Source organism: Procambarus clarkii, chromosome 45, assembly GCF_040958095.1.
Source record: "Procambarus clarkii isolate CNS0578487 chromosome 45, FALCON_Pclarkii_2.0, whole genome shotgun sequence".
Taxonomy (NCBI): domain Eukaryota; kingdom Metazoa; phylum Arthropoda; class Malacostraca; order Decapoda; family Cambaridae; genus Procambarus; species Procambarus clarkii.
In genome coordinates, this window is record NC_091194.1 from 32,481,343 (window position 1) to 32,495,013 (window position 13,671).

Here is a 13,671-nt window from a genome sequence, read left to right on the forward strand (position 1 = left end):
CTGGTTGATAACTGGTTGATGGGGTTCTGGGAGTTCTTCTACTCCCCAAGCCCGGCCCGAGGCCAGGCTCGACTTGTGAGAGTTTGGTCCACCAGGCTGTTGCTTGGAGCGGCCCGCAGGGCCACATACCCACCACAGCCCGGTTGGTCCGGCACTCCTTGGAGGAATAAATCTAGTTTCCTCCTGAAAATGTCCACGGTTGCTCCGACAATATTTCTTATGCTTGCTGGGAGAACGTTGAACAACCGCGGACCTCTGATGTTTATACAGTGTTCTCTGATTGTGCCTATGGCACCTCTGCTCTTCACTGCTTCTATTCTACATTTTCTTCCATATCGTTTACCCCAGTACGTTGTTATTTTACTGTGTAGATCTTGTACTTGGCCCTCCAGTATCTTCCAGGTGTATATTATTTGATATCTCTCTCGTCTTCTTTCTAGTGAGTACATTTGGAGGGCTTTGAGACGATCCCAATAATTTAGGTGCTTTATTGCGTCTATGCGTGCCGTATATGTTCTCTGTATTCCCTCTATTTCAGCAATCTCTCCTGCTCTGAAGGGGGAGGTGAGTACTGAACCGTACTCAAGACGGGACAACACAAGTGACTTGAAGAGTACAACCATTGTGATGGGATCCCTGGATTTGAAAGTTCTCGTAATCCATCCTATCATTTTTCTGGCTGTCGCAATATTTGCTTGGTTATGCTCCTTAAACGTTAGGTCGTCAGACATTATTATTCCCAAATCCTTTACATGCTGTTTTCCTACTATGGGTACATTTGATTGTGTTTTGTACTCTGTATTATGTTTAAGGTCCTCATTTTTACCGTACCTGAGTACCTGGAATTTATCACTGTTAAACATCATGTTATTTTCTGATGCCCAGTCGAAAACTTTATTAATATCAGCTTGAAGTTTTTCAATGTCCTCAGTCGAGGTAATTTTCATACTGATTTTTGTGTCATCTGCAAAGGATGATACGAAGCTGTGACTTGTATTTTTGTCTATATCTGATATGAGAATAAGGAAAAGCAGCGGTGCAAGGACTGTACCCTGAGGTACAGAGCTTTTCACTGCACTTGGACTAGATTTTATATGGTTGACAGTTACTCGCTGAGTCCTGTTTGACAGAAAACTGAGTATCCAGCGTCCTACTTTACCGGTTATTCCCATTGACTTCATTTTGTGTGCTATCACGCCATGGTCACATTTATCGAAAGCCTTTGCGAAGTCCGTGTATATCACATCAGCATTCTGTTTCTCTTCTAATGCCTCAGTGACTTTGTCGTAGTGCTCAAGTAACTGTGAGAGGCACGATCTTCCCGCTCGAAATCCATGTTGGCCTGGGTTGTGAAGGTCATTGGTCTCCATGAAATTGGTGACCTGACTCCTAATCACTCTCTCAAATACTTTTATGATGTGCGTTGTTAGTGCAACTGGTCTATAATTTTTTCCCAATGCTTTGCTCCCTCCCTTGTGTAGAGGGGCTATGTCTGCTACTTTAAGTGCATCTGGTATCTCCCCCGTGTCCAAGCTCTTCCTCCACACTATACTGAGTGCCTGTGCTACCGGCACTTTGCATTTCTTTATAAATATTGAATTCCATGAGTCTGGACCTGGGGCCGAGTGCATGGGCATGTTTTCAATTTCTTTTTCAAAATTTAGTGCGCTCGTGTTTATATCAGTTATATTTACAGGGGTTTGAATATCCCGCATAAAGAAATTGTCTGGATCTTCCACCTTCATGTTGTTTATTGGAGTGCTAAACATGTCCTCATACTGCTTTTTTAGGATTTCACTAATTTCTTTGTCATCCTCCGTGTATGAACCTTCACTTGTACGAATAGGTCCAATACTGGCAGTGGTTTTTGCTTTTGATTTCGCATATGAGAAGAAATATTTTGGATTTTTCTTTATTTCCTGAATGGCTTTCTGTTCTAACTGCCTTTCTTCAGTTTCATATGAGTGTTTCAATTTCCGCTCGATTTCTTCAATCTCCCTATTTAAATTATTCCTTCTTTGACGGGAAATTCGTGTCTGCATAAGCAGTTCCGTTATTTTTTTCCTGCGTTTATAGTGTCGTCTGCGTTCTCTTTCTACGTTAGATGTCTTTCTGGCTTTCCTCAAAGGAACATGTTTCAGACAGACTTGATACGCTTCTGAAGTCAGTTTTTCTATTCCTTCTGTAGGACTTGTATTACTTAGAACAGTTCCCCATGGAATGTTTGTAAGTTCCCTGTTTATTATCTCCCAGTCTATCCTTTTATTATTAAAATTTAATTTACTGAATAGCCCCTCTCGCTTTATCAACGTTTTAGGTCTATTCTGAGTATTGATGGTCGTTTGCACTTCAATGAGCTTGTGATCTGAGTATGTGGTATCTGATATCGTAATGTCTCTGATAATGTCTTCATTGTTCGTAAAGACCAGATCTAGAATATTTTCATTTCTCGTTGGCTCCGATATCTGCTGATTGAGTGAAAATTTGTCACAGAATCTAAGTAGTTCTCTAATCTGTGGTTGGTTAGGTCCTGATAGATTTCCTGGTATAATATTATTGTTTGCTATTTTCCACCTGAGACTAGGCAAGTTGAAGTCACCTAGGAAGATAATATCAGGTATCGGGTTCTCCAAATTATCAAGGCTATTCTCTATTTTGCTTATCTGTTCTGTGAATTCCTCAGCCATTGCATCTGGCGGTTTGTATATTAGTATAATCACTAAATTTATTTTCTCTATTTTTAATCCCAGTACCTCTACCACCTCATTTGTAACGTTTAGGAGCTCCGAGCATACAAGGTCTTCCCTAATATACAGACCCACTCCTCCATGTGACCTAATTTTCCTATCACACCTGTATAGGTTATATCCTGGAATCCATATCTCACTGTCCAACATAATCTCACTGTTTACATAAGTAAACATCCTCACCAAAGTGCAGTGGCAGTTTACTCCACACACCACATCACCATACCACACACCACATATCACACCACATCATCATACCACATCACCATACCACACACCACATCACCATACCACACACCACATCACCATACCACACACCACATCACCATACCACACACCACATCACCATACCACACACCATATCACCATACCACACACCACATCACCATACAACACACCTCATCACCATACCACATCACCAAACCACACACCACATCACCATACCACATACAACATCACCATACCACACACCACATCACCATACCACACTCCACATCACATCACCATACCACACATCACATCACCATACCACACACCACATCACCATACCACACACTACATCACCATACCACACACCATATAACCATACCACACACCACATAACCATACCACACACCACATCACCATACTACACATCACATCACCATACCACACACCACATCACCATACCACATACCACATCACCATACCACACACCACATCACCATACCACACACCACATCACCATACAACACACACCACATCACCACACGGCCGTACCACACACCACATCACCATACCACATACCACATCACCACACGGCCGTACCACACACCACATCACCATACCACATACCACATCACCATACCACACACCACATCACCATACCACACACCACAACACCACACGGTCATACCACACACTACATCACCATACCACACACCACATCACCATACCACATCACCATACCACACACCACATCACCATACCACATACCACATCACTATACCACACACCACATCACTATACACACACCACATCACCATACCACACACCACATCACCATACTACACACCACATCACCATACCACATACCACATCATCATACCAAACACCACATCACCATACCACATACCACATCACCATACCACACACCACATCACTATACCACATACCACATCACCATAACACACACCACATCACCATACCACACACCACATCACCATACTACACACCATATCATCATACTACACACCAGATCGCCATACCACACACCACATCACCATACCACACACCACATCATGATACCACATCACTATACCACACACCACATCACCATACCACACACCACATCACCACACGGCTATACCACACACCACATCACCATACCACACACCACATCACCATACCACACACCACATCACCATACCACATCACCATTCCACACACCACATCACCATACCACATCACCATTCCACACACCACATCACCATACCACATACTACATCACCATACCACACACCACATCACATTACCATACCACACACCACATCACCATACCACACACCACACCACATCACCATACCACACACCACATCACCATACCACACATCACATCACCATACCACACACCACATCACCATACCAAACACCACATCACCATACCACACATCACATCACCATACCACACACCACATCACATTACCATACCACACACCACATCACCATACCACACACCACACCACATCACCATACCACACACCACATCACCATACCACACATCACATCACCATACCACACACCACATCACCATACTACACACCACATCACCATACCACACACCACATCACCATACCACACGCTACATCACCATACCACACACCACATCACCATACCACACACCACATCACTATACCACACACCACATCACCATACCACATACCACATCACTATACCACACACCACATCACCATACCACATACCACATCACCATACCACACACCACATCACCATACTACACACCACATCACCATACCACATACCACATCATCATACCATACACCACATCACCATACCACATACCACATCACCATACCACACACCACATCACTATACCACATACCACATCACCATACCACACACCACATCACCATACTACACACCATATCATCATACTACACACCAGATCACCATACCACACACCACATCACCATACCACACACCACATCACCATACCACAGACCACATCACCATACCACATCACCATACCACACACCACATCACCATACCACACACCACATTACCATACCACATCAGCATACCACATCAGCATACCACATCAGCATACCACACACCACATCACCATTTCACATCACCATTCCACACACCACATCACCATACCACATACTATATCACCATACCACACACCACATCACATTACCATACCACACACCACATCACCATACCACACACCACACAACATCACCATACCACACTCCACATCACATCACCATACCACACACCACATAACCATACCACACACCACATAACCATACCACACACCACATCACCATACTACACATCACATCACCATACCACACACCACATCACCATACCACATACCACATCACTATACCATACACCACATCACCATACCACACATCATATCACCATACCACACACCACATCACCATACCACACACCACATCACCATACCACACACCACATCACCATACCACACACCATCTATCCCATCACAGCATCCCCACATTCTGGTAGCTGAATTGACAACGCATAGGACTCGTAATTCTGTGGCCCGGGTTCGATTCCCGAATCAGGCAGAAACAAATGGACAAAGCTTCTTTTACCCTTAATGCCCCTATTACATAGCAGTAAATAGGTACCTGGGAGTTAGACAGCTGTTACGGAGCTGCTTCCTGGGTGGGTAGGTGTGGAGAAAAAAAACACAGAAAAAATTAGTTAGTAGTTAGTGACAGTTGAGAGGCGGGCCGAAAGAGCAAAGCTCAACCCCAGCAAGCACAACTAGGTGAATACATTAGCCTATCATCCACACCATAGCATGGGCACATCTTAGGAGCCACAGCACACTAGGCTACCACCCACAGCCCAACATACCACATCCCTTGACGTAGATAACATTCTTGAAGCATACTTATTGTATCCCTATTTATTTAACAGTGCTATTCTGCACTTCCTGCCATGCCTCCTGCTCTCATGTGGTGTTATTTTTCTTAACAGATGAGGAACCAGTTTCTCTAATGTTTTCACATTTTTAAATTATTAGTGCCTTTCTCGCACTCTAGGGAATACAGATTAAACAATTTCAAGAGGTCCCAATAATTTGGATGTTATAATGAGTGGCTTTGGTCAGTAAAATATCTTTGCACGTTCCCCATGTGAACAATTCTCCAGCTTTGAATAGGAGATATTATTCAACAACAATTTTGCTCCCAAGAGAACATTAGTGTCTAATAAAGCAAACATCATTGATGTGTTGTCTTTTCTTTTAAAGGCTCTTGTTTCCATCATGTCACTTATCATGCCGTTGAAACAGAAATATTTTTTTTTTTAAAGGGAAAGTCTTCCGATGTGATTTTATCAAAATCTTTTATACTGTTTTTTCTTTCATTAGTGTGACCTGCGTGTTTTATGTAAGGTTTCCCATTTTTATATTTTATCTTTTTCCTTAGCGCAGGAGATACGACTTATTCTCATTAATCATCTATTTTTCTATTGCCTATTAAAAGATTTTATTAACATGAGTTTGGGGGTTTGCAGTGTCCTGTATATTGTCCGCTCTCCACATCCCAACATCTAAACATCCTAACATCTCCACATCCCAACATCTCCACAACCCAACATCTCCACATCCCAACATCCCAACATCTCCACATGACAACATCGCAATATCCCCGCATCCCAACATCTCCACATGACAACATCGCAATATCCCCGCATCCCAACATCTCCACATGACAACATCTCCACATCCCAACATCCCCACATCCCAACATCCCCACATCAAGTTTCAAGACTTGGGGGTTGATATCACGCCAGACCTGTCTCCTGCAGCACATATCAAGCGGATAACATCAGCGGCATATGCCAGGCTGGCCAACATAAGAACGGCATTCAGAAACTTGTGTAAAGAATCATTCAGAACTTTGTATACCACATATGTCAGGCCAATCCTGGAGTATGCAGCCCCAGCATGGAGTCCATATCTAGTCAAGCATAAGACTAAAATGGAAAAGGTTCAAAGGTTTGCCACCAGACTAGTACCCGAGCTGAGAGGTATGAGCTACGAGGAGAGACTACAGGATTTAAACCTCACTTCGCTGGAAGACAGAAGAGTTAGGGGGACATGATCACCACATTCAAGATTCTGAAGGGAATTGATAGGGTAGATAAAGACAGTCTATTTAACACAAGGGGAACACGCACAAGGGGACACAGGTGGAAACTGAGTGCCCAAATGAGCCACAGAGATATTAGAAAGAACTTTTTTAGTGTCAGAGTGGGTGACAAATGGAATGCATTAGGAAGTGATGTGGTGGAGGCTGACTCCATACACAGTTTCAAGTGTAGATATGACAGAGCCCAATAGGCTCAGGAACCTGTACACCTGTTGAATGACGGTTGAGAGGCGGGACCAAAGAGCCAGAGCTCAACCCCAGCAAACACAACTAGGTGAGTACATCCCCACATCCTAACATCACCACATCCCAACATCCCAACATCTCCACATCACAACATCGCCACATCCCAACATCCCCACATCCCAACATCTCCACATCCCAACATCTCCACATCCCAACATCCCCACATGCCAACATCCCCACATCCCAACATCTCCACATAACAACATCTCCACATCCCAACATCCCCAAATCCAATATCTCCACATCCCAACATCTCCACATCCCAACATCCCCACATGCCAACATCCCAACATCTCCACATCACAACATCGCCACATCCCAACATCCCCACATCCCAACATCTCCACATAACAACATCTCCACATCCCAACATCCCCAAATCCAATATCTCCACATCCCAACATCTCCACATCCCAACATCCCCACATGCCAACATCCCCACATCCCAACATCTCCACACCCAGACATCTCCACATCTCCACATCCCAATATCCCCACATCCCAACTACTCCACAACCCAACATCTCCATATCCCAACATACCCACATCCTAACATCTCCACATCCCAACATCCCCATACCTAACATTTCCATAGCCCAACTACTCCACATCCCAACATCTCCATATCCCAACATCCCCACATCCAAACCTCTCCACATCCCAACATCTCCACATCGCAACATCTCCACATCCTAACATCGCCGTTTCCCAACATCCCCACATCCTAACATTTCCATATCCCAACATCCCCACATCCCAACATCTCCACATCGCAACATCTCCACATCCCAACATCGCCACATCCCAACATCCCCACATCCTATCATTTCCATATCCCAACTACTCCACATCCCAACATCTCCATTTCCCAACATCCCCACATCCAAACATCTCCACATCCCAACATCGCCACATCCCAACATTCCTACATCCTAACATTTCCACATCCCAACATCTCCACATTGCAACATCTCCACATCCCAATATCTCCACATCGCAACATCTCCACATCCTAACATTTCCATATCCCAACATCCCCACATCCCAACATCTCCACATCCCCACATAGTAAAGTAAAGTAAAGCCAAGACCCAACCAAAGCTGCTCCACAGCCACATCAGGAGGAAAACAGCAGTGAAGGAACAAGTGATGAAGCTGCGAAAAGGGGAGAACAGATACACAGAGAATGACAAGGAAGTGTGTGAAGAAGTCAACAAGATATTCCAGGAGGTCTTCACAATAGAACAAGGAGAAGCCCCTGCACTAAATGAGGAGGGGGCGAACCAAGCAACCTTGGTGGAATTTGACCTCACCAGTGGTGAGGTCAAAAGGTGTCTGCTGGAGCTGGATGTGACAAAGGCTGTTGGGCCTGACAGAATCTCACCATGGATACTAAAGGAAGGTGCAGAAGCACTAAGTGTGCCACTCGCTATGGTGTATAACAGGTCACTGGAAACAGGAGACTTACCAGAAAGTTGGAAGACAGCTAACGTTGTCCCAATATACAAGAAGGGTGACAGCCAAGAGGCACTGAACTACAGGCCAGTTTCCTTAACTTGTATACGATGCAAGGTGATGGAGAAGATCGTGAGGAAAAGGCTCGTAGAGCATCTGGAGGGAAATAACTTTGTAACGCACCACCAACATGGGTTCAGGGATGGTAAATCGTGCCCCACAGATTTAATAGAATTCTATGACCAGGCAACAAAAATTAGACAGGAAAGAGAAGGGTGGGCCGACTGCATTTTCCTGGACTGTCAAAAAGCCTTTGACACAGTACCCCATAAAAGGCTGTTAAAAAAGTTGGAGCAACAGGCAAGAGTAAAAGGGAAGGTTCTCCAGTGAATAAGGGAGTACTTAAGCAACAGAAAACAGCGAGTAACGGTGAGGGGGGAGACATCAGAGTGGCGAGATGTCACCAGCGGAGTCCCACAGGGCTCAGTACTTGGACCCATCCTGTTTCTAATATACGTAAATGATCTTCCGGAGGGTATAGACTCATTCCTCTCAATGTTTGCTGATGATGCAAAAATTATGAGAAGAATCAAGACGGATGAAGATAGACAGAGACTACAGGATGACCTGGATAAACTGAAGGAATGGTCTAGAAAATGGCTGCTAAAGTTCAACTCAGGAAAGTGTAAGGTGATTAAATTAGGCGAAGGGAGCAGGAGGCTGAACACTAGGTATCATCTGGGAGGTGAAATCCTGCAAGAGTCAAATAGAGAGAAAGATCTGGGGGTTGATATCACACCGAACCTGTCCCCAGAGGCCCACATCAAAAGAATATCATCACCGGCATTTGCTAGACTGGCCAACATAAGAACTGCCTTTAGAAACTTGTGTAAGGAATCTTTCAAAACCCTGTATACCACTTATGTAATACCAATCCTTGAGTATGCAGCTCCAGCCTGGAGTCCATACCTAGTTAAACACAAGACAAAGTTAGAGAAGATTCAGCGGTATGCCACCAGGCTCGTCCCGGAACTGAGAGGATTGAGCTACGAGGAAAGGCTAAAGGAGCTGAACCTCACATCCCTGGAAAACAGAAGAGTAAGGGGAGACATGATAACCACCTACAAAATTCTCAGGGGAATTGACAGGGTGGACAAAGACAAACTCTTCAGCACGGGTGGGACACGAACAAGGGGACACAGGTGGAAACTTAGTACCCAGATGAGCCACAGAAACGTTAGAAAGAATTGTTTCAGTGTCAGAGTAGTTAATAAATGGAATGCACTAGGAAGTGATGTGGTGGAGGCTGACTCCATACACAGTTTCAAATGTACATATGATAGAGCCCAGTAGGCTCAGGAATCTGTACACCAGTTGATTGACAGTTGAGAGGCGGGACCAAAGAGCCAAAGCTCAACCCCCGCAAGCACAATTAGGTGAGTACAATTAGGTGAGTACATCCCAATATCCCTTCATCCCAACATCTCCACATCCCAACATCCCAATATTGCCACATCCCAACATTCCCACATCCCAACATCCCAATATTGCCACATCCCAACATTCCCACATCCCAACATCTCCATATCCCAATATCCCCACATCCCAACATCTCCACATCCCCACATCCCAACATCTCCACATCCCAACATCTCCACATTCCAACATCTCCACATCCCAACATCTCCACATCCCAACATCCCCAAATCCAATATCTCCACATCCCAACATCTCCACATCCCAACAGCCCCACATCCCAACATCTCCACATCCCAACATACCAACAGTTCCACATCCCAACATGTTGGGATCTTGTGAAGGGCTTAGAGGCTACATAACAGGCACCATGACGATGGGAGGACCTAGAGTAGTAGTTGCCGTGATATATAACCCTCCACCAAATGACAGAAGACCCAGGCAAGAGTATCACAGAAACAACATGCCAGGTAATAACATATTTGAGAGGGCAGCCTCTGCTGCCTGTAGAAATCGATCCCATCTGCTCATCATGGGGGACTTCAATCATGGAAGGATAGACAGGGAGAACAAGGAACAGCACGGAGGAGAGGATACATGGAGAGCCAAACTAGTGGAGGTGGCGACAAGAACCTTTCTAAGCCAACATGTCAGTGAACCCAATAGGATGAGGGAAAATGATGAACCAGCGAGGCTTGACCTAGTCTGCACTCTGAATGACTCCGACATAAGGGAAATTGACTTCGAGGCCCCAGTAGGAATGAGTGATCACAGTGTACTGACGTTTGAGTATCTGATGGAAGAAGGGCTAAAGTACTTGAGAAAGGGAACTGAAAGCAAAAGGCTAGCATTCCGTAAGGGAAATTACGAGGAGTTAAGAAAATTCCTAATGGATGTAACATGGGAATCAGAGCTAAGGGAAAAGACGGCCCAAGACATGATGGAATACATCACACAGAAGTGCAAGGAAGCAGCAGAAAAGTTTATCCCGGCCCAAAAGGTAAAAACTGAAATGAAAGGGGCATTAGATTCCAATTTGCCCAAAAATGCAATAAATGAAAACTCGTTCGATTTCACTCAAACTTTTTTGACAAGTTGCATATGAAAAGTGTTTCATCTGGTCCAAGTTTCAGCATCGAGCAGTAAAAGGAAAGGATAATAAAAATACTTGATTCAAGGGTCTAATTTATACCAAAATGGTCAAAAACGATTATCAAACAAAATTATCAACTGAAATCATATCTATGACTCTTTGCTATCACAATAACATATATTAAAAAATTATTATAATTAGTTTAATTGGAAAAAAAATTAAGTTTAAAAAAAAAGAAATCATTTTTTTTTTATCTGACGATTAGCATTAAACTTATACACCTGACTGCACGTAAGCCTATCTGTAAGGCTGCCAATTTTGGAGAAAATTGGTTGATGTCAACCTCAGTCACAGATTTTATTACCTTAGACTTTATTATTTGCTTGTTTTTTCAATTAACATAAACGTTCAAATAATTTTTTCATTTTGCATTCAATTTACATGAAACTTACACAGTATATATAGAGTGCATATCTCTAACTTTTGTTGATAGTTTTTTTCTCTAAGTTCATTTATTGATTTTATAATAACAATAAACATGACATATTTGCATAATTTTTGGGGGGAACTTTGAAAATTTGTATTAGGAAAACTAAAGATGTTTTGGAAATTATCTGTCAATATATCCTTTATAAGGAAATGTGTCAGAAAAGTGTCATAGAATAATTATATCTGAAACGTGTGTTTATTTATTCAGACTTGAAAATGTGTAAAAGTCGTTAAAAAATTAAAAAACAAAAATATCTCCCTTTCTATTTAAGCTGCAGTACTGAAACCTGGGACAATTTCAGCCCTTTCATATACAACTAGTCAAAAAATATTGGCTGACATTGAACAACTTTTCCAAAACAACGTAATGCCCTCTGAAGATGAGAAGCCCATGGTTTAATCAGAGATGTAAGCTAGTTGAGCAACAAAGTAAAAGAACATGTTGAAACTATAGAAATAACAGGACACTTGAGAGCCGAGAAGGTTACCAGAGAACCAGGAATGAATACGTCAGGGAGAAGAGAGGCAGAAGGGCAATATGAAAACGTCATAGCAATCAAGGCTAAGACCTAACTAAAATTGCTGAACAGCCACATCAGGAGAAAGACAACAGTGAAGGAACAGGTAATGAAACTGAGGATAAGGGCAGACAGATTCACTACAAATGACAAAGAAGTGTGCGAGGAACTCAATATGAAATTCCAGGAAGTCTTCACATTAGAGCAAGGAGAAGTTCCAGAGATAAGAGAAGGAATAATTAACCAGGCACCACTAGAGTAATTTGAGATTACCAGTGGAGATGAAAGGAAGCTTTTGCTAGAGTTGGATGTAACAAAGGCTATAGGCCCAGATGGAATATCACCTAAAGGAAGGAGCAGAAGCACTGTGCCTGCAACTCTCCATAGTGCAAAACAAATCACTTGTATCATGTGAACTGCAAGAAATTTGGAAGGCGGCAAACGTAGTCCCGATATACAAGAAGGGGGATAGACATCAGGCATTGAACTACAGGCCAGTGTCCCTAACTTCCATACCATGCAAGCTATTGGAGAAAATTGTGCGAAAAATGCAAGTCGAACAGCAAAGTTAGCGAAGAAACTTTGTGTCACAACACCAACATGGTTTTAGGGATGGCAAGGAATGCCTCACAGGATTAATTCGAATTCAACGATCAGGCAAGAAAGAGAAGGGTGGACAGACTGCATATTTTTGGATTGCCAAAAAGCCTTTGATACAGTGCCACACAACAGACTAGTGCGAAAGCTGGAGACGCACGCAGGAGTGAAAGGGAAAGTACTCCATTGGATAAGAAAGTACCTATGTATCAGAAGGCAGCGAGTCACTGTGTGGGGTGAGGTATCAGATTGGCGAGACGTCACCAGTGGGGTCCCGCAGGGTTCAGTCCTTGGACCCATACTGTTTCTTATATAAGTAAATGATCTTTCAGATGATATAGAATCATTTCTCTCATTGTTTGCTGATGATGCAAAAATTACGAGGAGGATTAAAACGGAGGAAGACAGTAGGAGACTACAAGATGACCTAGACAGACTGTATGAATGGTGCAACAAATGGCTACTAAAGTTCAACCCGAGTAAATGTAAGGTATTGAAACTCGGCAGAGGAAACAGGAGGCCAGACACAGGATACAGAATAGGAGATGAAGTCCTTCAAGAAGCGGACAGAGAGAAGGATCTAGGAGTTGATATCACACCAACCCTGTCTCCTGAAGCCCACATCAAAAGAATAA